A 24,172-nucleotide genomic window follows, 5' to 3' on the forward strand; every position below is an offset into this window, starting at 1 on the left:
ATAACCTTTTTATTTTATTTTTTTATGAAAAAAATTTGTGTTTATGGATTTTATGTCTTCCATAATAAGTTGTCTTTCCATGAGTATGTTGACTGAGCATGAATCTTTGCACTGAAATGTGAGTTAAATTGAATAAATGGATATAGATATATGCATTCATATGCATATATAAACACATGCACACACATATATTTCTAGGTTAACAGGCAGCACTTACAAAGCAATTTACTGAAATGTGTACAGTCAATTGGATATATACAGTTTAAATTATCCCTAAAACACACAATAATTTATTACAATATTAAAGTAGAATTGCCCAAGGAAAAGGTACTTTTAAATTTCTAAATAAAAAAGGAACTCTATTTGAAAAAGCATTCTGTTTTCTGAGACTCTAAAATACAATTATTTTTATGGATTATATGAACTCTCTTTAACTTCAATATTAATTTTTCCCCCAGGATGAGAATTATGAATATAGGTTCAGAATTTCCCTGGTAAAGTTTTACAATTAATGATAGCTGTCCTCAGTCACCTAATATATTTGGTTTCCAGATTCCTAACATTAATTTTTTTCCCCTATAAATCATCTAGTCACTAACTAAAAAGAATTGATCAGCAGTTCTAAAGTAAATGTATTAGTGTTCATTTTTATTAGATAGGCTATAATTTAAAAGGCTAATGCAATAACAAAATAAGTAAACTAGAATTTTGACCATTCAACTAATAGCACTTGATAATCTCTAACTTTTCCATTTCTTTCAGTTATCCAGAAATAAGCCATGAGGAAAACTGTATCTTTAATTTGGAAATATAATTCTCAGGGAAAAAGCAATTCCCCAACAGAGTGAGGAAATGCTACTTACAATTGCTCTCTGTAAATAGTCCAGGTGGAAGAAGGAGCCAGTTGTTGGAAAGTTCCTCTGTTTGAAGCAGGTAACCTTATTTGGCATTTTAAATCCACAGAATAAATGGAGCGAGGTTTGCCAACTTATTTTCTGTCCTGGAAGCAGCTATCACATCCCCGTGGCTCTTGGCTCTGACTGGCACTACACGTTAAAAGTCATGATTAATATGGTTTCAAATAGATGTAAGCTCCCATTTCTTAGAGAATTTAACTGAAAAGTTTTACTCTGCATTGAGGCATACAAAATGTTGTCATTAAAACAACCAGACCACTCCTAGCTGGGAGTGTTCTCATCAGCTTTAAGTCACTCTAGAGGTTCTGACCTGCCCAGATATACTTCAGGAACCCAGAGCCACTCCCTGACACCCAACACCTCCTGCCTACTTTTGTTTCAATTGGGCTGTAGTTGGGCCTGAGAATCTGAGGTTTAACAGATATTCCAGGGTAACCATGAGCATGTTGGAGATCACTGTCTTCGGGAACCACTCCTCCATGGGCAGGAACCTCATGGAGATTCCACCTGCCTCCAGGAATAGGCAAATGAGCAATCCAGAGGATGCCTCAGCCCTTTTGTCAGCAGTCAGAACAATCTTGACTCTGCTCAGGTACCTTCTAGATTAAAAGGTATTTCTCACTGGACCAAAGCCTACATTTATTGGGAAAAGCAACTTTTATTTTAGCTCTTGTCCTGCGAGAATGCTCTGGTCCAAGTTGCTAGGCTTAAAGATGCTCTGATTCCCGGAAGGTTAACCTCTTTCCCGATCAGCCATGTGAGTGAGTACCCCCATCTCTGGGGCTGTCGGTTCCTTTTCATCGTGGGATAAGCAGATCTGAAGAGAGAATTGGTTACTCAGGGCCTTCAGGGGGTCTGCAGAGGCATCTGTTTGCTGGAAGGGTCCTCATCAAGAGAGGGAGCGTCACATGATTACCAATAGCAGTAATGCATTTTCTCTCCCTAACAAGACTTTGGCGGCAGAATATTTTGACTTGACCCCTTTGAAGTTTAGTCAATTTCTTTAGAGAGGCACACAATGCAAGAACAGATTAAGAAACATTTTCATGCACTGTAGGTTATCACAAGAAAAAGACAAATGAACATTTAGAAAAATGAGGAAAACTTGCAAAGATTCATTGGTGGAGAGACAGGATTTACTGCTAATAAATATAAAGTAAATGAGAATTATCAGAGTATCACTTTCTTATTCTGCTCAGAACCCAGCTCAAGGACACAAGAAGACTCCCAAAAATGAGTTTTAATAACTTTCTTTTGCTTGTTTTAGTCCGCAGGCAAAATTTTGTAGTTTTAATAATCATCTCTGACAGTAGTAAGTCCCTCTAGTGTTTATATCTCCCTAACAATACATGGCTATAATTACTGCAGCAGGGAATTTAATAAGTCACAGAAAGAAGAATAAATATGACACTGTGTTTTCTGAAAAATATTAATCCCCTTCTCTTTGTGTTTCTATAATTTGAGTTTTCTGATCAGGGATGTTTTTCTCCAGGGAGTTGTGTTAGTGTCTCTTTACCACTCACGACATTTCTCCTGTTTTAGTTCCTTTTTCAATGAAGTTGTTCACGGGCCTCATTGCCCGGAGTCTTCCCAGAGATCATCAAACTAATCTCATGATGTCTTGCAACTCTGTATATCATGCTAAGTAAAATGCATGATTCAAATTAACCTTGCCCTTTTCTTAGTCAGGTCTAGAAGCTAAGGGTCTTCCCTGGTGGCTCAGATGGTAAAGAAACCACCTGCAATGCAGGAGACCTAGGTTCAAATCCCTGGGTCTGGAAGATCCCCTGGAGAAGGAAATGGCAACGTACTCCAGGATTCTTGCCTGGATAATCCCATGCACAGAGAAGCCTGGTAGGCTGAAGCTAAAGCCCCTCTCCCCAGATCCCATATTGCCCTTTCCCCTAAACACCACCTACTCTGCACCAGTCCTGCCCTCTCATCCTTCCTGCCTCACTGGAATCGCCTTCTAACTCCGTTACTGGCTTTTTCTCCTCTGTCCAAACTGAATTCACTAAACCAGGGGCAAATGTTTCCCCAGAGGAAATCCAGAGAGGTTGGGCTGTTTGGGGGCTTGGTTGTCACACTGTGGAGTGGAGGGTGAGGGAGGTGACCAGCACACAGTGGGTGGAGGCCAGGGGTGGTGCTGAAACACCTGGATGCACTGGACGGCCCCGCCACCAGCCAATACTCAGCCCAAACTTGGCTTACTTATAGGTGCTCTCAATTACCCCACACCGTCTTCTCTTGTGGCCTTGCCATCCGTCACCTTCTTTCCTGCATGTGTGGTCTCAAGTCATCTATGGGAATGCAGACTTCTTCACTGCTGTGTCCTTAAGAGTCACTGGCATGATAGTCTACACTTAAAACATTGGTTTATGAAGCCTCTTCCTTGTTAAATTGCACCTGAGTCCTGGGGTCTCAACAAGTAAAAATAAATAAATAAATAAATAAAATAAAATCTGGGGTCTCAACAAATCTATAATTTCTTCAGATAGATGTCTGCCTTAGAATATTTTACACCGTCAAGCCTTTCATAACTAGTAGTCTGTCTTTTTCCTGATTCTCTCCTCCTCAGGTCTTACTGGCTGTTTCTCCTACCCTTCTTAGCAGCATCCCAGCTGACCCCAGTGAGCTGTGGCAGGCTTATCCCCTGCCTCCTGGGATCCTGTTGGTTTGAGCCAGTGTGGGCAATGGGGGCAGGGACTAGAAGGCCAGAGGGTGGGAGGAGGGCTAGGGCATCCATGCCTCTGGTTCTCTGTAGTCCAGGCACTGGCAGGGCCCATCTTTCTCTGTGAAAAACCAGAGCTCCCACTGGACATTTCTCTCCTCTGTCTACCCCTCTTTATTGGTTCTGGGAGGTGTGCCCTCTGTTTGCAAACTTCAGGATTTTTGGCAGAAATGCCTATGTCTGCTGCTTCACCGTCCCATGAGGCTTCCCCTTAGCTTGCCACATCTCTCTAATTAGTCCCTTCATCAGCTCTCTTCAGCTATGCCCCTTGAGTGTCTCTGTCACAGCTGGTGTCTTGAGCGATGCAGTCTTCTAGACTTATTCCTTTTTCTTCAGTAGCCCTTGAAGGTTCCCTTTTCCCAGCGTTTCATCTTGTCTTTCATACTCCACAGTCTCACAAACTGTGACCCTTTCCCTTCCAAAGTTACAGTTACCATGGCTTAGTTGATGACTTTCAAATGTTTATCCTCAATTCTAAACTCCCTTCTGTCATCTGATCTCTCATATATAACTGCCAGTTAGAGAGGTTTCCTGGGTGGTTCAGAAGAATCCACCTGCAATGCAGGAGGCCTGGGTTCAATCCCTGAGTCAGAAAGATCCCCTGGAGAAGGAAATGGTAACCCACTCCAGTAGTCTTGCCTGGAGAATTTCATGGACAGAGGAGCCTGGTGGGCTATAGTCCTTGGAGTCACAAAGAGTCGGACACAACTGAGTGACTAATACACACACTAGAGAGGCTCACTTATTTAAAGCCTGTTAAAGGCTGGAAACTATAGGATGACAGACATTTTCCCCAAGTAATGAAGGAATTTCTCATAGAGAGATCTAAAAATCTAATAGTCTGTCTCAGGAGACAGTGGGCTCCCTATTAAAGAAATAACTCAGGATGCTGGGAAAGATTGAGGGCAGGAGGAGAAGGTGGCGGTGGAGAATGAGATGGTTGGATGGCATCACTGGTTCAGTGGATATGAGTTAGAGCAAACTCCAGGAGATAGTGAAGGACGGGCGTGCTGCAGTGCATGGGGTCACAAAAAGTCTGACACAACTGAGCAAATGAACAACACCAGCACTCAGGATCAAATGCAAGAGATGAGATGACCTCAAAGAATCCTTCTAGATCACATGACAAAAACTTGGAAATATTTATTTGGAAACTTTTCTGGAGAACAGATGCTACTGTCTGAGGATTGGTGTGAGTGTGTGTGTGTGTATTTGTGGATGTATATTTAGATGTGACTGGAAGAGTGTACACATATAAATAGAGGGATTATTAATATATACATGTCTGACATCTTCCTTAATGCCTGCAACCCAAATAAAAATAAGCTCCATGCAGAATGAAGGAGCTGCCGGCACGCTGTTGGGTTATATGTCTGGAGCACACACAGAAATTTATTACAAGCAGTAGCCAGGATTTTCTTTGGACATGGGGCCATATTTTATTCTGTGAAAATTAAAAGCTAAAGAATGCCATTTGCAGACCTTCAGCAACTCTTAGCTTGGCTTTAGGGATTCACTGCAGGAGCCGGAGAACTTTGATATGGTGTTGCACACTGACATCAGCCCCCGGCTCTTAATTTCTGAATTGATTCTTCAACTCAGTTCCCCGCTTCACCTGCAGGAACGACAGAAAGAACACCCCAAAGTAGATTTCAACTCACAGTAGCTGAGAGATGCCAGATGTGAAAAAAAGTGCACGAACCCCACATTCCACGTACATAATTTATTATAAAGCCACTTCCATCATTTTTTTGATCACAAATCTTCTGCTCTGACAAAAAAAAATCACATAAAAAAGAGCATATTTCAAATTAATCTGACTGTTGAGAAATCCCACAGTGGCTTGAATTACTCTGGCAAGGTAAATTCACTAAGATTCCAGGGGGTAGGTCTAACATTTGTGCCACTCATCAGGCAGGAAAAGCCAAGCAAGAGAAGTCTTTCTGAAGAAGTCAGTGGGAGCATCAGTTAGCACAGATGGTAGGGACAGGAAGAGAACTGAGAGCACAGTCATACCCTTGGCTGGAGGGATGAGACCTCTGCACCACCCCAGACTCTCCGTGGCAGAACTAACAGGATTCCCAAAGGGGATGCTGGGACAGAGGGACAGGAGAGCTGTGCGGCCCCACGAAGAACATCTGACATCCCACATCCTGAATCTCCTGGGAGCAGAAGGCATGTCTGGATTGGCTGAAGCTTTGGGGAAAGGACACCAGGGACACCTAAATACCCACAAAGGGAGTAGCTTTTCTGTTAGAGAGGGGAGAGAAGGTGAGTGCTGCGGTTAGTCTAGTGAAAGTGTTACTTGCTCATTCATATCTGACTCTTTGCAACCCAATGGACTGTAGCCCTCCAGGCTCCTCTGTCCATGGGATTCTCCAGGAAAGAATGCTGGAGTGGGTTGTCATGCCCTCCTCTAGAAGAGCTTCCCAACCCAGGGATCGAACCCTAGTCTCTTAGGTCTCCTGCTTTGGCAGACGGGTTCTTTACCACTAGCGCCATCTGGGAAGCCCTGTGGTGGTGGTTTAGCCACTAAGTCATATATGACTCTTGCGATCCCATGGATGGTAGCCTGCCAGGCTCCTCTGTCCATGGGATTTTTCAGGCAAGAGTACTGGAGTGGGGTGCCATTGCCTTCTCCGCTGGGAAGCCCTAAGTCATTGTAAATAGATTGTTAGCGTAAGTGGGGCCTTACAGGTGCTGCTGATGAAGGCTGGGGAGAAAGTGAGTGGCACATGTCACTGGAGAGTGAAGAGAAGGATGCTGGTGGGGACATGTCTGGGAAACCGCCTGGAGATGCGGGGCCTTGAGGGGGGCCTGAGCCAGGGCAGGGCTGTGGCAGCAACCTGCCTGTACTTGGAAACAATTCCTCCCCAGCCTCCTGGGACAGCCCAGCCCCACCTAGATTTACATCACACAAGACTCTGAGTGGAAATCTCCTCCCCCCAGCCATGTTGTGCCCCAACTCTGGATGCTTAGAAGTTGTGTGATGATAAAGGCCTCCTGTTTAAAGAGTTAGGCTTGTGGTGATTTGTTCCTGACTTGGGTTATTGCTGTTGTTGTTCACTCAGTCATGTCTGACTCTTTGCAACCCCATGGACGGCAGGGCACCAGGTTTCCCTGTCCTTCACTATCTCCCTGAGTTTGCTCAAACTCATGTCCATTGAGTCAGTGATGCCATCTAACCATCTCATCCTCTGTCATCCCCATCTCCTCCTGTCCTCAATCTTTCCTGGCATCAGGGTCTTTTCCAATGAGTTGACTCTGGATCAGGCGGTGAAAGTATTGGAGCTTCAGCATCGGTCCTTCCAATGAGTATTCAGGCTTGATTTCCTTTAGGATTCATTTGTTTCATCTCCTTGCTGTCACTTGGGTTAGGTTATAAGTGAGCTCAAGGATCTCCCAGGAGTCCATTCCTGGGTCTGCTGCCCTCTGCTGGTCACTCAGCTCCGGGACCTCTTCCTCTGTGAAAGGGGACATTCTCATAGGTGTTGTTAACAAGACTACAGCCTAGGGCCTGGCACAGATGGAGCCTGAAGCAAATGTTAGCTGTTACCCAGCTAAACTAATGCCAGTCCCTATTTTTTCCTCTCCCCACAGAAGAACAGCCATGAGAGAGTCTAATCTGCTTGCTGGTTAAATAAAACTATGTGGCATTTAAGCAAAAACCAACAGCCACACTTGCTCTGAAGAAGCCCACTCTGGGCTGTGATGTTTATTACCAAATGATCACTGTCATTATCATAGTGATTACAGGGCCATAGAATGGATTCCCACATGAAAATTTTTGTATTGATTCATTTTCTTTTCTCTTTTACTAGACCCAATTTCATGAGGTTTCTATAACTTTCAATTACAGCACCCTAAGGCATGACTGAAATACAAATGCAATAAACTCAAATGAACTATTGCTCGACATTGTAAATTGACTTTGACCTAATAACCATCCTTGTAATGTCAAGTGTCTTGGGAATATGAGTCTTAATGTGTGTGGTCGCTCTGGCGCATTTGGGAAGGGAGATGAACCATATCATAGTTGGGTCTGTTTCTTACTTCTTCATTTATGAAGGATTGCTTCTAAGCCTTCCACAGGATTGCTTCTATGTCGTGTCCTAACTCCATTTCCCCAGCTCTTAGCAAATCTGCATCACGATCTTCTTTTCCATCCACCTGGCATATACTTAGGGCCAGTCATCCTATCCACAGAAAACACAAGTCTTGGCATGAGATACTTAAGATGCATGCTCTCCACTGAATTTTCTTGAGTCCTTAGCAGGAGACCCTTTGTTTTGATTCCCCACCCCCCAGAAGTCTAATTACCCCATATGTTTTTTCATATTTTGTCTAATCTACAATTGTATTTCTCATTAGCATTTTGTGGATTGTGGTGCTATTTCCTCCAGTTTCATTCTCCCTCTTTTATGTTTCTCTTGTACAAAATTAATTACATTGTACCTTCAAGCACAATTTTAACACTGTCTCCATTGCATGTGTCTGCCTTTAATTAATGCTCTTCTAATGTAGATTTTAGAGCCAAATGGTGCAATATTCTGAGCATCAAAGAAACAAAGGATCTAACAAAACTGAAATGAATGAGCAAGACAAAATAGCTGACAATATGCTCTCATCTCCAAATGTCACTTTGACTATGCTTGGGGTAGCAGAATGGATTGCTTTGGGGCTTTTCTTTTTGAAGAAATGACAAGGAATGTGCAATCCAGAATTGTGGGGTTTGTTTTGACTTACACTGATCACACATCTCAAGGGAATCAACCAGACATGACATTCTTAGGGCTCAAGGAAAGGGGGAGGATCCTATAAATGCATTTCTTATACATTTTCCACGGGATCCAAAAGCAAATCCCTCTGCCTGAACTTCAGTCTGTTTTTCTAGACTCAAAGACTCCCTTCGATGCTTGGTCCCTGCGGTGTCCCCACTCCAAAGAAGAAACTATCTCTTTGGGCTGCTACAAAGAACTTTCACGGCAAAGGAAAGCAGACACAGTAAAACTACTAGCGTGGTTCTGTGAGTTAATGTCCCCACAACAGAACATGGTTGAATGAATGCCTTCTTATTACTCTCTGACTCATCGATTGAATAGCCTTCCACACAGCAGGAGGGGGTGCTTTCATGTACACCTGTGGTGGATTCATGTCAATCTATGCCAAAACCAATACAGAATTGTAAAGTAAAAATTAAAAATAAATAAATAAATTAAAAAAAAAATAAAAATGTATGTGTGAATTTATAGTGGTAAATATGCACACTCTCTAAATAGGTCGTTTTATATTGAATTAGACATATATCAAATTGGACATGAGGCCTATTTATAGACCTCAATTATTTAACATACCTTTTCTTTTTTCTCTTTCTTTTTATTTTTTAAATCATGAAGTTATAATAACACATTTACAGGAGACTTAGAAATACAGAATAAAGTTATATATAGTTCTACTATATATTACAATTATTTTTAAGTAGATAAATTCATTTAAGTTGAAGTTTCAATATCAAACTCTCAAAAATTAATAGAATGAATAATACAGAAAAGTAGAAAGATATAGTAGACCTGAAAAGCACCATGAACCAATTCAACATAATTAAGATTTTCACACAACAGTAGGATACAAATTCTTTTCAAATTTCTGTAGACTATAAACTAGGACACACTGGAACATATCCAGGGACATAAAACAAGGTGCAAAAATTTCATGGTCTAAAGGTATTAAAATCATACAGAATCTATTCTCTTATCACTGTGGAACTGTCAGAAATCAATATCAAAAGATATTTGAAAATAGCCCACATATTTTCAAGTGCAATGTGACATTTACCAAGAGAGATCTTTGACTTAGCCATTGAAAGCCTCAATAAAGTTAGAAGACTGAAAAAACAGAGAGGATGATTGCAGAAGATAAAGCATTTAATGAGAAATTAATATCAAAGATACTTAAAAAACCCCATGTATTTGGAAATTAAATGTCCACTTTTAATTGATGAGTGTATCTAAGAAGCCATAACAAGGACAAAGTAGAAAACATTTGTAACAGAATAAAAATGAAAACAAAATTTACCAGAAAGTGTTGCCTGCAATTGAAGCTGCTCAATGCAACTAAACACAATGTGCAATCTTGAATAAGGCAACATGCCATTTCTTAATGAATGATTAAAAAACATTTCAGGCTGAATGGGTAATGATTTGAGTAACAGAGGCTGAGACCCTAATCTCAGTTCATGTGGGGAAACTTGATGTGACTGAGACAATGGAATATGACACTAAGTGTGTAGGTTTGTGTGTTGGGGGCAGAGGTGGGGGCAAGCACTTCCTGTGTGGGTGTGAGGCATCTGTCTGATGCTTTTTGTCTCCTCCGCCAGCCCTCCCAATTTCGGGAGAACTGTCCTTTCTTCTTTGCACTGCCCCTTCCACTGGTAGACTTGGAATAGTCAATATTTGAAGATAACTGGTCTACTCATGACCAGACAGGCCACTGCAGTGAGTTGAATTGCATGTGTCCACACCAGACTTTATTTTTTGGGGCTCCAAAATCACTGCAGATGGTGACTGCAGCCATGAAATTAAAAGACACTTACTTCTTGGAAAGAAAGTTATGACCAACCTAGATAGCATATTCAAAAGCAGAGACATTACTTTGCCAACAAAGGTCTGTCTAGTCAAGGCTATGGTTTTTCCAGTGGTCATGTATGGATGTGAGAGTTGGACTGTGAAGAAAGCTGAGAGCCAAAGAATTGATGCTTTTGAACTGTGGTTTTGGAGAAGACTCTTGAGAGTCCCTTGGACTGCAAGGAGATTCAACCAGTCCATCCTAAAGGAGATCAGCCCTGGGATTTCTTTGGAAGGAATGATGCTAAAGCTGAAACTCCAGTACTTTGGCCACCTTATGCAAAGAGTTGACTCATTGGAAAAGACTCTGGTGCTGGGAGGGATTGGGGGCAGGAGGAAAGGGGGACAACAGAGGATGAGATGGCTGGATGGCATCACCGACTCGATGGAAGTGAGTTTGAGTGAACTCCTGGAGTTGGTGATGGACAGGGAGGCCTGGCCTGCTGCAATTCATGGGGTTGCAAAGAGTCAGACACGACTGAGTGACTGAACTGAACTGAACTGAACACCCTAACTCCTGGGACCCGTGAATGTGAGCTTATTTGGAAAAGTGTCCTTGCAGATATAATTGAATCTTGAGGGGAGATCATCCTAGATTATCTAGGTGGGCCCTAAATTTGATAGGTGTCCTTATAAGAGGTAGGCAGAGGAGAATTTGACACACTTTGTAGAGGCCATCTGATGATAGAGACAGAAACTACAGAGATGTGGTCACAAGCCAAGGATGCCTAGAACCACCAGAAGCCAGAAAAGGAAGGAAGGACCCTTCCCTGGAAGCTCTGGAGGGAGTACAGCTCAGTGGACACTTTAATTTCAGACTCCTAGCCTCCAGAATGGTGAGGGAATAAATCTACATTGTTACAAGTCACATAGATAATAGTAATTTTTTACAGGAGCCCCAGGGAATGAATATAGTCCCTGAAGGCAGTGTGAACCCTAGATGGTTGAGTTGGGCTAGGGGTTTATAGCCGTGGTCTCGCTGCCTGCTTGACCAGAGGACCTGTGAAATTGGGAACCATTGTCAGTGATCATTTAAGGGCACATGTATGGCAAAACAGAAAAGTCTATTTGGAGCAAAAGAGAAGAATGAAGCTGATGTTACCAAGAGAGACGGAGATGAGAAAGAATTCTGGCATAAAATATACATGGGACCAGTCAGGAAAAGAGGAAACACTAGGGGCTTCAGAGAGAATGTAATATAGGGAGCTAAGTCATAGGTGGTGGGGAAAAACCACTACTCCTATTTAAGGAACAAACAGAAGATAGTGAGGTGACCCAATATTTACAGCAACTTTATGCATAACCACCAAACACTGGAAGCAATACTATGCTTTCCAAGAGATAAATGGACAAAGAATTATAAGAAGAGATCTTAAGGTCATTAGTTTCAAGTGTGTAGTAATGGTCAAATACATTGTGCAATGGTTACATTGTGACATGATGTATGGTGTCTGGAGCAGTATTGCATGGGTTTAAAAGTTGGGCTTTTCACACTCAATAAATGTGTGACCTTGCACAAATTAAAATAATGAAACAAAATTAGAACAGCGGTACAGCCATACAATGGTATTGTATCAGCTGTAAAATGAAATGCAATTTTAAATGACAAAAAACAACATAGAGGAAACTTAAATTTCTGAGAGAAGCCAGTCTGAAAAGACTATATACTTAAGACTCCAGTTATACAGCATCATGGGAAAATAATTATGGAGACTGTAAAAAGACCAGCGGTCATGGGGAGTTCAAGGTAGAAAGGAGGGATGAATGTGGAAAACACGGTATTTTTTAGGCAGTGAAGCTCTTCTGTGTGATCCTGTGTTGGTGGGTACCTGATAGTATCTGTTATTGTTTAGTCACTAAGTCATGTGCGACCCCATGGACTATATAGCCTGCCAGGCTCCTCTGTCCATGGAATTCTTCAGGCAAGAATGGTGGGAATGGGTTAAAATTTCCTACTCCAGTGGATCTTCATGACCCTGCATTGGCAGGAGGATTCTTTACCACTGAGCCACCTGGGAAGCCCACTTTAGAGACACTTGGGAGATGTTTCAATTAGAAGAAACACAGAATGACCAATGGAATTTAGGGATCACAGCTATCTTGGGTTAGAAGAGAGAGGGAACAGTAGTGCGTGGTATCAAAACCTCCGGCACTGACCCACTTCACACTTGGGTGGGGGCTGGGGAACACAGCAATCAATTTTATTAATATCATTGTATCTCTCCATAAACATTTTAGAAACTGTTTTATAAACTGCACCCTTCATTTTATTTTATTTTTCACTTTCACTTTTCACTTTCTTTTTTCTTTTAAATTTTATTTTTACTTTATTTTACTTTACAATACTGTATTGGTTTTGCCATACATTGACATGAATCCACCACGGATGTATACAAGCTCCCAATCCTGAATCCCCCTCCCACCTCCCACCCCATATCATCTCTCTGGATCATCCCCATGCACCAGCCCCAAGCATCCTGTATCCTGTATCAAACATGGACTGGCACTTCGTTTCTTACATGTTAGTATACATGTTTCAATGCCATTCTCCCAAATCACCCCACCCTCTCCCTCTCCCTCAGAGTGCAAAAGTCTGTTCTATACATCTGTGTCTCTTTTGCTGTCTTGCATACAGGGTCATCATTACCATCTTTCTAAATTCCGTATATATGTGTCAGTATACTGTATTGGTGTTTTTCTTTCTGGTTTACTTCACTCTGTATAATCAGCTCGAGTTTCATCCATCTCATTAGAACTGATTCAAATGTATTCTTTTTAATGGCTGGTAATACTCCATTGTGTATATGTACCACAGCTTTCTTATCCATTCATCTGCTGATGGATATCTAGGTTGTTTCCATGTCCTGGCTATTATAAACAGTGCTGCAATGAACATTGGGGTACATGTGTCTCTTTCAATTCTGGTTTCCTCAGTGTGTATGCCCAGCAGTGGGATTGCTGGGTCATAAGGCATTTCTATTTGCAATTTTTTAAGGAATCTCCACACTGTTCTCCATAGTGGCTGTACTAGTTTGCATTCCCACCAACAGTGTAAGAGGGTTCCCTTTTCTCCACATCCTCTCCAGCATTTATTGCTTGTAGACTTTTGGATTGCAGCCATTCTGACTGGTGTGAAATGGTACCTCATTGTGGTCTTGATTTGCATTTCTATGATAATGAGTGATGTTGAGCATCTTTTCATGTGTTTGTTAGCCATCTGTATGTCTTCTTTGGAGGAATGCCTATTTAGTTCTTTGGCCCATTTTTTGATTGGGTCGTTTATTTTTCTGGAGTTGAGCTGCATAAGTTGCTTGTATATTTTTGAGATTAGTTGTTTGTCAGTTGCTTCATTTGCTATTGTTTTCTCCCATTCAAAAAGCTGTCTTTTCACCTTACTTATAGTTTCCTTTGTTGTGCAGAAGCTTTTAATTTTAATTAGATCCCATTTGCTTATTTTTGCTTTTATTTCCAGTATTCTGGGAGGTGGATCATAGAAGATCCTGCTGTGATTTATGTCGGAGAGTGTTTTGCTTATGTTCTCCTCTAAGAGTTTTATAGTTTCTGGTCTTATGTTTAGATCTTTAATCCATTTTGAGTTTATTTTTGTGTGTGGTGTTAGAAAGTGATCTAGTTTCATTCTTTTACAAGTGGTTGACCAGTTTTCCCAGCACCACTTGTTAAAGAGATTGTCTTTACTCCATTGTATATTCTTGCCTCCTCTGTCGAAGATAAGGTGTCCATAGGTGTGTGGATTTATCTCTGGGCTTTCTATTTTTTTTTTTAATTTATTTATTTATTTTTAATTTTTACTTTACAATTCTGTATTGGTTTTGGCATAGATTGACATGAATCCACCACAGGTGTACATGCATTCCCAAACATGAGCCCCCCTCCCACCCCCCTCCCCACAACATCTCTCTGGGTCATCCCCGCGCGTCAGCCCCAAGCGTGTCATATCCTGCATCAGACATAGACTGGCATTTCGATTCTTACATGATATTATACATGTTTCAATGCCATACTCCCAAATCATCACACCCTCTCCCTCTCCCTCTGAGTCCAAAAGTCCGCTATACACATCTGTGTCTTTTTTGCTGTCCTGCACACAGGGTCATCATTGCCATCTTCCTAAATTCCATATATATGTGTTAGTATACTGTATTGGTGTTTTTCTTTCTGGCTCACTTCACTCTGTATAATCGGCTCCAGTTTCATCCATCTCAGCAGAACTGATTCAAATGTATTCTTTTTAATGGCTGAGTAATATTCCATTGTGTATATGTACCACAGCTTTCTTATCCATTCATCTACTGATGGACATCTAGGTTGTTTCCATGTCCTGGCTATTATAAACAGTGCTGCAATGAACATTGGGGTACATGTGTCTCTTTCAATTCTGTTCCATTGATCTATATTTCTGTCTTTGTGCCAGTACCATACTGTCTTAATGACTGTGGCTTTGTAGTAGAGCCTGAAGTCAGGCAAGTTGATTCCTCCAGTTCCATTCTTCTTTCTCAAGATTGCTTTGGCTATTCAAGGTTTTTTGTATTTCCATACAAATCTTGAAATTATTTGTTCTAGTTCTGTGAAAAATACCGCTGGTAGCTTGATAGAGATTGCATCGAATTTGTAGATTGCTTTGGGTAGTATACTCATTTTCACTATATTGATTCCTCTGATCCATAAACATGGTATATTTCTCCATCTATTAGTGTCCTCTTTGATTTCTTTCATCAGTGTTTTATAGTTTTCTATATATAGGTCTTTAGTTTCTTTAGGTAGGTATATTCCTAAGTATTTTATTCTTTTCATTGCAATGGTGAATGGAATTGTTTCCTTAATTTCTTTTTCTACTTTCTCATTATTAATGTATAGGAATGCAAGGGATTTCTGAGTGTTGATTTTATATCCTGCAACTTTACTATATTCATTGATTAGCTCTAGTAATTTTCTGGTGGAGTCTTTAGGATTTTCTATGTAGAGGATCATGTCATCTGCAAACAGTGAGAGTTTTACTTCTTCTCTTCCAATTTGGATTCCTTTTATTTCTTTTTTCTGCTCTGATTGCTGTGACCAAAACTTCCAGAACTATGTTGAATAGTAGTGGTGAAAGTGGGCATCCTTGTCTTGTTCCTGACTTTAGGGGAGATGCTTTCAATTTTTCACCATTGAGGATAATGTTTGCTGTCGGTTTGTCATATATAGCTTTTATTATGTTGAGGTATGTTCCTTCTATTCCTGCTTTCTGAAGAGTTTTTATCACAAATGGATGTTGAATTTTGTCAAAGGCTTTCTCTGCATCTCTTGAGATAATCATATGGCTTTTATTTTTCAATTTGTTAATGTGGTGAATTACATTGATTGATTTGCGGATATTGAAGAATCCTTGCATCCCTGGGATAAAGCCCACTTGGTCATGGTGTATGATCTTTTTAATGTGTTGTTGGATTCTGATTGCTAGAATTTTGTTGAGGATTTTTGCATCTATGTTCATCAGTGATATTGGCCTGTAGTTTTCTTTTTTTGTGGCATCTTTGTCAGGTTTTGGTATTAGGGTGATGGTGGCCTCATAGAATGAGTTTGGAAGTTTACCTTCCTCTGCAATTTTCTGGAAGAGTTTGAGTAGGATAGGTGTTAGCTCTTCTCTAAATTTTTGGTAGAATTCAGCTGTGAAGCCATCTGGACCTGGGCTTTTGTTTGCTGGAAGATTTCTGATTACAGTTTCAATATCCATGTTTGTGATGGGTCTGTTAAGATTTTCTATTTCTTCCTGGTTCAGTTTTGGAAAGTTGTACTTTTCTAAGAATTTTTCCATTTCTTCCACATTGTCCATTTTATTGGCATATAATTGCTGATAGTAGTCTCTTTTGATCCTTTGTATTTCTGTGTTGTCTGTTGTGATCTCTCCATTTTCATTTCTAATTTTATTGATTTTATTCTTCTCCCTTTGTTTCTTGATGAGTCTGACTAATGGTTTGTCAATTTTATTTATCCTTTCAAAGAACCAGCTTTTTGCTTTGTTCATTTTTGCTATGGTCTCTCTTGTTTCTTTTGCATTTATTTCTGCCCTAATTTTTAAGATTTCTTTCCTTCTGCTAACTCTGGGGTTCTCCATTTCTTCCTTTTCTAGTTGCTTTAGGTGTAGAGTTAGGTTATTTGACTTTTTTCTTGTTCCTTGAGGTATGCCTATATTGCTATGAACTTTCCTCTAAGCACTGCTTTTATAGTGTCCCACAGGTTTTGGGTTGTTGTGTTTTCATTTTCATTCATTTCTATGCATAATTTGATTTCTTTTTGATTTCTTCTGTGATTTGATGGTTATTCAGAAGCATGTTGTTCAGCCTCCATATGTTTGGATTTTTAATAGTTTTTCTCATGTAATTGAGATCTAATCTTAGTGCATTATGGTCAGAAAAGATGCTTGGAATGATTTTGATTTTTTTGAATTTATCAAGGTTAGATTTATGGCCCAGGATGTGATCTATCCTGGAAAAGGTTCCGTGAGCACTTGAGAAAAAGGTGAAATTCATTGTTTTGGGGTGAAATGTCCTATAGATATCAGTTAGGTCTAACTGGTCTATTGTATCATTTAAAGTTTGCGTTTCTTTGTTAATTTTCTGTTTAGTTGATCTGTCCATAGGTGTGAGTGGGGTATTAAAGTCTCCCACTATTATTGTGTTATTGTTAATTTCCCCTTTCATGCTTGTTAGCATTTGTCTTACATATTGCGGTGCTCCTATGTTGGGTGCATATATAATTGTTACATCTTCTTCTTGGATTGATCCTTTGATCATTAGGTAGTGTCCTTCTTTGTCTCTTTTCATAGCCTTTGTTTTAGTCTATTTTATCAGAGATGAGTATTGCTACTTCTGCTTTCTTTTGGTCTCTATTTACATGGAATATCTTTTTCTAGGCCTTCACTTTCAGTCTGTATGTGTCCGTTGTTTTGAGGTGGGTCTCTTGTAGGCAGCATATATACGGATCTTGTTTTTGTATCCATTCAGCCAGTCTTTGCCTTTTGGTTGGGGCATTCAACCCATTTATGTTTAAGGTAATTATTGATAAGTATGATCCTGTTGCCATTTACTTTATTGTTTTTGGTTCGGGTTTATATGCCCTTTTTGTGTTTCCTGTCTAGAGAATATCCTTTAGTATTTGTTGGAGAGCTGGTTTGGTGGTGCTGAATTCTCTCAGCTTTTGCTTGTCTGTAAAGCTTTTGATTTCTCCTTCATATCTGAATGAGATCCTTGCTGGGTACAGTAATCTGGGCTGTAGGTTATTTTCTTTCATCACTTTAAGTATGTCCTGCCATTCCCTCCTGGCCTGAAGAGTTTCTATTGAAAGCTCTGCAGTTATCCTTATGGGAATCCCCTTGTGTGTTATTTGTTGTTTTTCCCTTGCTGCTTTTAATATTTGTTCTTTGTGTTTGGTCTTTGTTAATTTGATTAATATAGGTCTTGGGGTGTTTCGCCTTGGTTTTATCCTGTTTGGAACTCTCTGGGTTTCTTGGACTTGGGTGATTATTTCCTTCCCCATTTTAGGGACCGTTTTCAACTATTATCTCCTCAAGAATTTTCTCATGGTCTTTCTTTTTGTCTTCTTCTGGGACTCCTATAATTCGAATGTTGGAGCATTTCATATTGTCCTGGAGGTCTCTGAGGTTGTCTTCATTTCTTTTAATTCATTTTTCTTTTTTCCTTGCTGATTCACTTATTTCTACCATTCTATCTTCTATTTCACTAATCCTATCTTCTGCCTCTGTTATTCTACTATTTGTTGCCTCCAGAGTGTTTCTGATCTAATTTATTGCATTATTCATTATATATTGACTCTTTTTTATTTCTTCTAGGTCCTTGTTAAACCTTTCTTGCATCTTCTCAATCCTTGTCTCTAGGCTATTTATCTGTGATTCCATTTTGATTTCAAGATTTTGGATCACTTTCACTATCAATATTTGGAATTCTTTCTCAAGTAGATTCCCTATCTCTTCCTCTTTGGTTTGGTTTGGTAGGCATTTCTCCTGTTCCTTTACCTGCTGGGTATTCCTCTGTCTCTTCATCTTGGTTATATTGCTGCATTTGGGGTGGCCTTTCTATACTCTGGGAATTTGTGGAGTTCTTTTTATTATGGAGTTTCCTCACTGTGGGTGGGGTTGTATCAGTTGCTTGTCAAGGTTTCTTGGTTAGGGAGGGTTGTGTTGGAGTTCTGGTGGGTGGAGCTGGATTTTTTCTCTCTGGAGTGCTATGAATTGTCCAGTAATGGGTTGTGAGACATCAATGGTTTTGGAGTAGTTTTGAGCTGCCTGTATATTGAAGCTTAGGGGTGTGTTCCTGTGTTGCTGGAGAATTTGTGTGGTATGTCTTGCTCTGGAACTTGTTGGCCCTTGGGTGGTGCTTGGTTTCAGTGTACGTATGGAGGCATTTGATGAGCTCCTATTGATTAATGTTCCCTGGATTCAGGATTTCTCTGATGTTCTTAGGATTTGGACTTAAGCCTCCTGTTTCTGGTTTTCAGTTTTATTTTTACCTTAGCCTCAGGACTTCTCCATCTATACAGCACTGATGATAAAGCATCTAGGTTAAAGATGAAAGGTTTCTCCACATTGAGGGTCACCCATAGAGGTTCACTGAGTTACACGGAGAAGAGAAGAGGGAGGGGGTAGTTAGAGGTGACTGGAATGAGATGAGGTGGGATCAAAAGAGGAGAGAGCAAGCTAGCCAGTAATCACTTCCTTATGTACACTCCACAGTCTGGACCACTCAGAGGTGTTCATGGACTTATACAGGGAAGAGGAGAGGGAGGAAGTAGACAGAGGTGGCCAGGAGGATAAAAGAGGGAAATGAAAGGGAGAGAGAGAGATCCAGCCAGTAATCAGTTCCCTGAGTGTTCTCCATCGTCTGGAACACACAGAGATTCACAGGGTTGGGTAGAGAAGAGAAGGGGGAGGGAGGAGACAGAGGCCACTTGGTGGAGAAAAAGGAGAGTCCAAAGGAGGGGAGAGTGGTCAAGCCAGTAATCTCGCTCTCAGGTAAAATTGGGTACTGAAGATTGGGTTTTTACATGTACAAAATTGACAACAAATACCAAAAAGCAAAGATTAAAAATCTGGAGTAGAGATTGGATTTTCAAAAATACAATATTAAAGAAAAGAAGAAGAAGAGGAAAAAAAGAAAGAAAAAACAAACAAACAAAAAATACAAAGCCACAAGAATTATTATTAAAAATAATAATTAGAGAAATAGAGTACTTAAAAATTTAAGAAAGTTAAAAAAAAGAAAAAACAATCACGCAACTGCATCAACTCAAAAAAAAAAAAAATGATTGTAAAAGTAGTAAAGGTATATCTGGCCCTTTCTCTGGTGTTGTGGGTTGTGTGGGGTCACTTCCAAGGTTGTTCCCTCTGTTTAACTTCCTCTGTTTGCTGGTCTCTTCAGTGTCTGATTTCCGTCTTGACACAGAGAGGGTGGTGGTGGACACACTAGGCTCATTATTCAGTCGCGCTGTGGGGAGGGAGGGATGCTGCAAACAAATATTACTGGTGTGTGCTTGCAGTGTCTCATCCACTCTGGGCTTGCCCCTGCTCGCGGCGCACACCGCTCAGGCTCTACGTAGCTCCACCGGGGAACCGTCTCAGGCCAGCCCTAGGCTTCACGCACCTCCCCAGTCTAAGCCGCTCAGGCTCAGCGCTCAAGAAGCCCTCAGAGGCGCAGATTTGGTTGGGCCTGCGTTTTGTGCCCTTCCCAGGTCCGAGTAGCTCAGGAGTTTGGCGAGCGCAATCGCTGCGACTATGGCCTTTCCCTGCTGCTCAGTTTTCTGGTGTATAGCTGGCATTCCTTCTCAGGCGGATGATGACTGTCCAGAACCCCCAGAAGTCTTAGTTAACAAAGAAGCCTGCTTGTATTTTGGTAGGTAATGTCTCTCTTGGGCTGCGATTGCGCCCTTCCAGCCCTTAAGGCTCTGGCTGCCTGTCACCAGAAGGGGATGGTCTGCAGCCGGCTATTTCCGATCCATCCTTTGTTCTGTGCGCGGTCCTGGCGGTGTCTTATGTTCGAGTGTTTCGCATGGTAGCTATCCCACAGTCTGGTGTGCTAGCCCAAGTTAGTTCGCTCTGTCCACGCGCTGGGCGTTCCGGCCCGATTCTCAAAAAAGCACTGCCGGCTGCACCTCCCGCTCCTCCCTGCCCAGCCCCCACTTGCTAGTGGTAGATGCAGGCGTCTGCGCTGGTTTTCCACTGGGGGAGTTACTGTTGGGCTTGTAATCTGTTGGTTTTAATTATTTATTTATTTTTCTTTCCTGTTATGTTGCCCTCTGTGCTTCCAAAGCTCGCCACAGACTCGGCTGCGAGAGTGTTTCCTGGTGTTTGGAAACCTCTCTTTTTGAGAGTCTCTTCCCGGGACGGGATTCCCTTCCCGGGACGGAGCTCCCTCCCTACCTCCTTTGTCTCTTTTTTCGTCTTATTATATTTTTTCCTACCTGTTTTTGAAGCCAATGATCTGCTTTGCTGGGTGCCTGATGTCCTCTGCCAGCATTCAGAAGTTGTTTTGTGGAATTAACTCAGCGTTGAAATGTTCTTTTGATGAATTTTTGAGGGAGAAAGTGGTCTCCCCATCCTATTCCTCCGCCATCTTAGGACCACGCCCCTGCACCCTTCATTTTAAAAAGAAGCTCTCCTTTCTTCTGAGCGGCCATTATACATTAGGTTAAACTCACGTTCTTCAAATCAGTCTACTTTATACTGCAAAAGACACACATTTTTATTTCACATCCTCAAAGTTCTTCCCGCCTTTGATGGCATGCTTTCCTCCATGTATGTTGTACATTTTCTTTACAACTCTTTTAAGAGGATGTGACTAGGCTGTGCTGCTTATTTGGTGCAGGTCTTCTCTGAGTTTTGAAGCATTTGTACAGAAGACAAACAGTATCACATCCACTCGGAAAAGAAACAGGGGGACAACAATCTGTTCTTTTTGTTTTTTTTGTTTTTTTTTTTTAAGGGGAGGTTGGCTAACTTGTGAGCTTCCCGTCCCTCGTGGATGTTGTAGGCACACCTGAGGACTCAGGTGAGCATCTTGTGAGCCACGGAAATGTCAGGGGAGTATTGTTGCCAAGGGTCTGGGCTCTGCCAGCTGGGTCTTCTGAGGAACACAGTGGGCTTTCCTTCCAGCCAGAAATAAAATGGATTGTGAATAATCAAAGGGTTGTTGACAGTCATAGTTTGACTTCCATATGTCTCAATGGAAAGGGAACCTGTGTGGGGTGTGCAGCCCAGGGAGATGTGACGTTTCCACAGTTCTCACAGCCCAGGGCCTCTCAGGTAGGCTGAGTCTGACCCGGGGCCCCACACACTGTAAGTCACCCAGAAACAGATGAATAGAAATCTACCGAAGAGAATAATGTGGACGAGACAAATGGGAAGTCTCATATTTGCTTCTGTCACGTGAAAATGATCAGACCCAGAGAAAATAAAGTTCCGTTGCCATGCTTAGCACCTCTCACACTTCGGCATTTGAATTGGGCTTTATTTTCTGCCAATATTTGTTCTTTCGACAAGGAATATTCCCTAATAATATGCAGTGTTATATCACTCAAATTCTAGCATACGTTTCCTTGATTTTAATGTCTCCATAACGATCACGTTCACATAGATGGATTTCATGGGTGACTAGGTTTTATTGTTTATAGAACAGCTGTTAATAGAGTCCACAGGAAGAATAATGTTATTTGAATAATACCATCTTCTAGGGACTCACTGGTTTGGTTTCCAAACAGATCTCAGATGGAATATTTTTGTGCTTTCTTATTCCCAAATTATAGGAGAAATATAATATATTCTTATGTGAATGTCATGAAAATAACTTTTCTCAATTTGGAAAAGTGGGAGAATTAAGCAAGCAAGGGCAAGGAGTAAATGTGTACAGTGTTGGCTATATTACATTTTAGTCTCTTTTGTTTTCTCTTGGTTAATAGAAGCTTTGAGATTTCTTAGCTGAGATGATTGCTAAAATCAAAAGCAGAGTATTGCATTATATAAAATGTTAATATGAAAAAGATAAAATAGAAGAAAAGGAACATGCATCCATAAAAGGTGGCATATTGGTTCTGATTAAACCTCACTTCAAAGAAATGCAGCAAAATCTGATGGCTGAGTTTGCTTGGTTTCAGTGTTGGCTGTGAGCTGTTTTGAACAGAAAGATAGAAATATGATGTAAAAACATATATGTTATAAATTCAGATTTCTGGAGTTTTACTAAAAATTAGTACATTTGGCCAGGTTGTGTTTGAATTTGCATGGAGCATCATGTTGGCTGGAGGTGAGTCAAGTCCCCTTGGGAATTTTCCTATTCCTCCACCCTAGTCCCCAACACTCCCTACTACTCACCCATTTTGGGTCCTCACACTGGCCACCATTCTCATCTCTGCACTTCAGAATTACTCAAGTTCCTTTTTGGTGCATTTTACACGTTTCAGAAACATTTCTTAATTTCACCTCTCTCCACCCATTCCCTACCTCACAGTTAACATCTTGCCTCCCATAATTAAAAAAAAAAAAAAAAAGTATTCCTCCAGTCCCCAATCCTGCCCCCAAGCACCAGTGGGCTTGTCCTTTGTTCCTATGGGTCAGTGCTTTTTCCACACTGCTCCATCCTGTGACCAGAGGTCCTGTTCTCAGCTTGATCTGGGGGCAGGCAGAGGGAGGCAAACAGGTCCACTTGGTCAGCTTCAGATATGAAGCCTAGATGTCATATTTGGTTTGCAAATCAGTTCTCTTTCTAGATGTGAACTCCTCACTGCAGGCAGTAGGGGGTGCCTGGAGGGTCCTCCCGGGGTCCCATGAAAACTAACCCTGGGGCCCCATTGGCATGGCGGTGGTGGTGGGGAGTATCTAGAGACCTTGCAAAGTGTGATTCAGCTAGAGCCAGGGCACAGTGGGTCCCTGGGGATGAAAGAATCCAAACCGTCTTTAATAGGTGGAAATAAGACATGGCACTGAGGCTCTACTGGGACTGGTCTTTGCTTTGGCTGACATGTGTGCGTGTGCATGTGTGTGTGTGTTCATGCTCATTTATCTAAGTGAAAATGAAAGTGTTAGTTGCTCAGTCATGTCCAACTCTTTGCGACGGCATAGACTGTAGCCTCCTCTGTCCATTGGGATTTTCCAGGTAAGAATCCTGGAGTGGGTAGCCATTCCCTTCTCCATGGGATCTCCCCGACCCAGGGATCGAACCCAGGTCTCCTGCATTGCAGGCAGCTTCTTTATCACCTGAGCCACCAGGGAAGTCTTCAGAAGACTAGACAATGTCTTTTGTTTTTTTTTCTTTTGACTTGAAAATATATAACTCACAAGTCCTGTAACCGTAAGTCTGTGTCACATTGTATGTGTTTCAGTTCTCTGGCTCACTCCCCACTTTGTTCTTTTCTGTTATAAATAATGAAGCAATGGATGTTTTTGTGCATCTGTCCTGCTTGGGGGGAGCAGAGACGAGCACAGCTCTTGTCCTGGGCTCCAGCTTCTGGAAGGTCTGGTGTAGGATGCCAGCTCTGCATGGTGAGCCTCAGCCCCTCTCACCCTACTTGTCACCTTTGCAGGAAGGTGATTTTGAGTCCCTACTTCACAGGGTTTTGTGTAGGTGAAATGATGCAATCCAAGTAAAGAATTTGAATTAGAGCAAATGCCATAAGCATTTACCTACACGAACAAATGTGCACACAAATAAACCTGTGTTTGATTTCTGGACCAAAAGATGTGCAGTATTTTAAAGTTTCTGATAGACAGACCTACTGCCAAGTTGTCTTCCAGGAGCATTTTGCCAATTCAAACATTCACCAGTAATGCATTCATGTCCTTCCTCTTCTTTCTGTATTTTTACCAACTCTTGAAAATGTTTCTTAAGTGCACATAT

Source organism: Oryx dammah, unplaced genomic scaffold (assembly GCF_014754425.2).
Source record: "Oryx dammah isolate SB20612 unplaced genomic scaffold, SCBI_Odam_1.1 HiC_scaffold_10, whole genome shotgun sequence".
In the NCBI taxonomy this organism is placed as follows: domain Eukaryota; kingdom Metazoa; phylum Chordata; class Mammalia; order Artiodactyla; family Bovidae; genus Oryx; species Oryx dammah.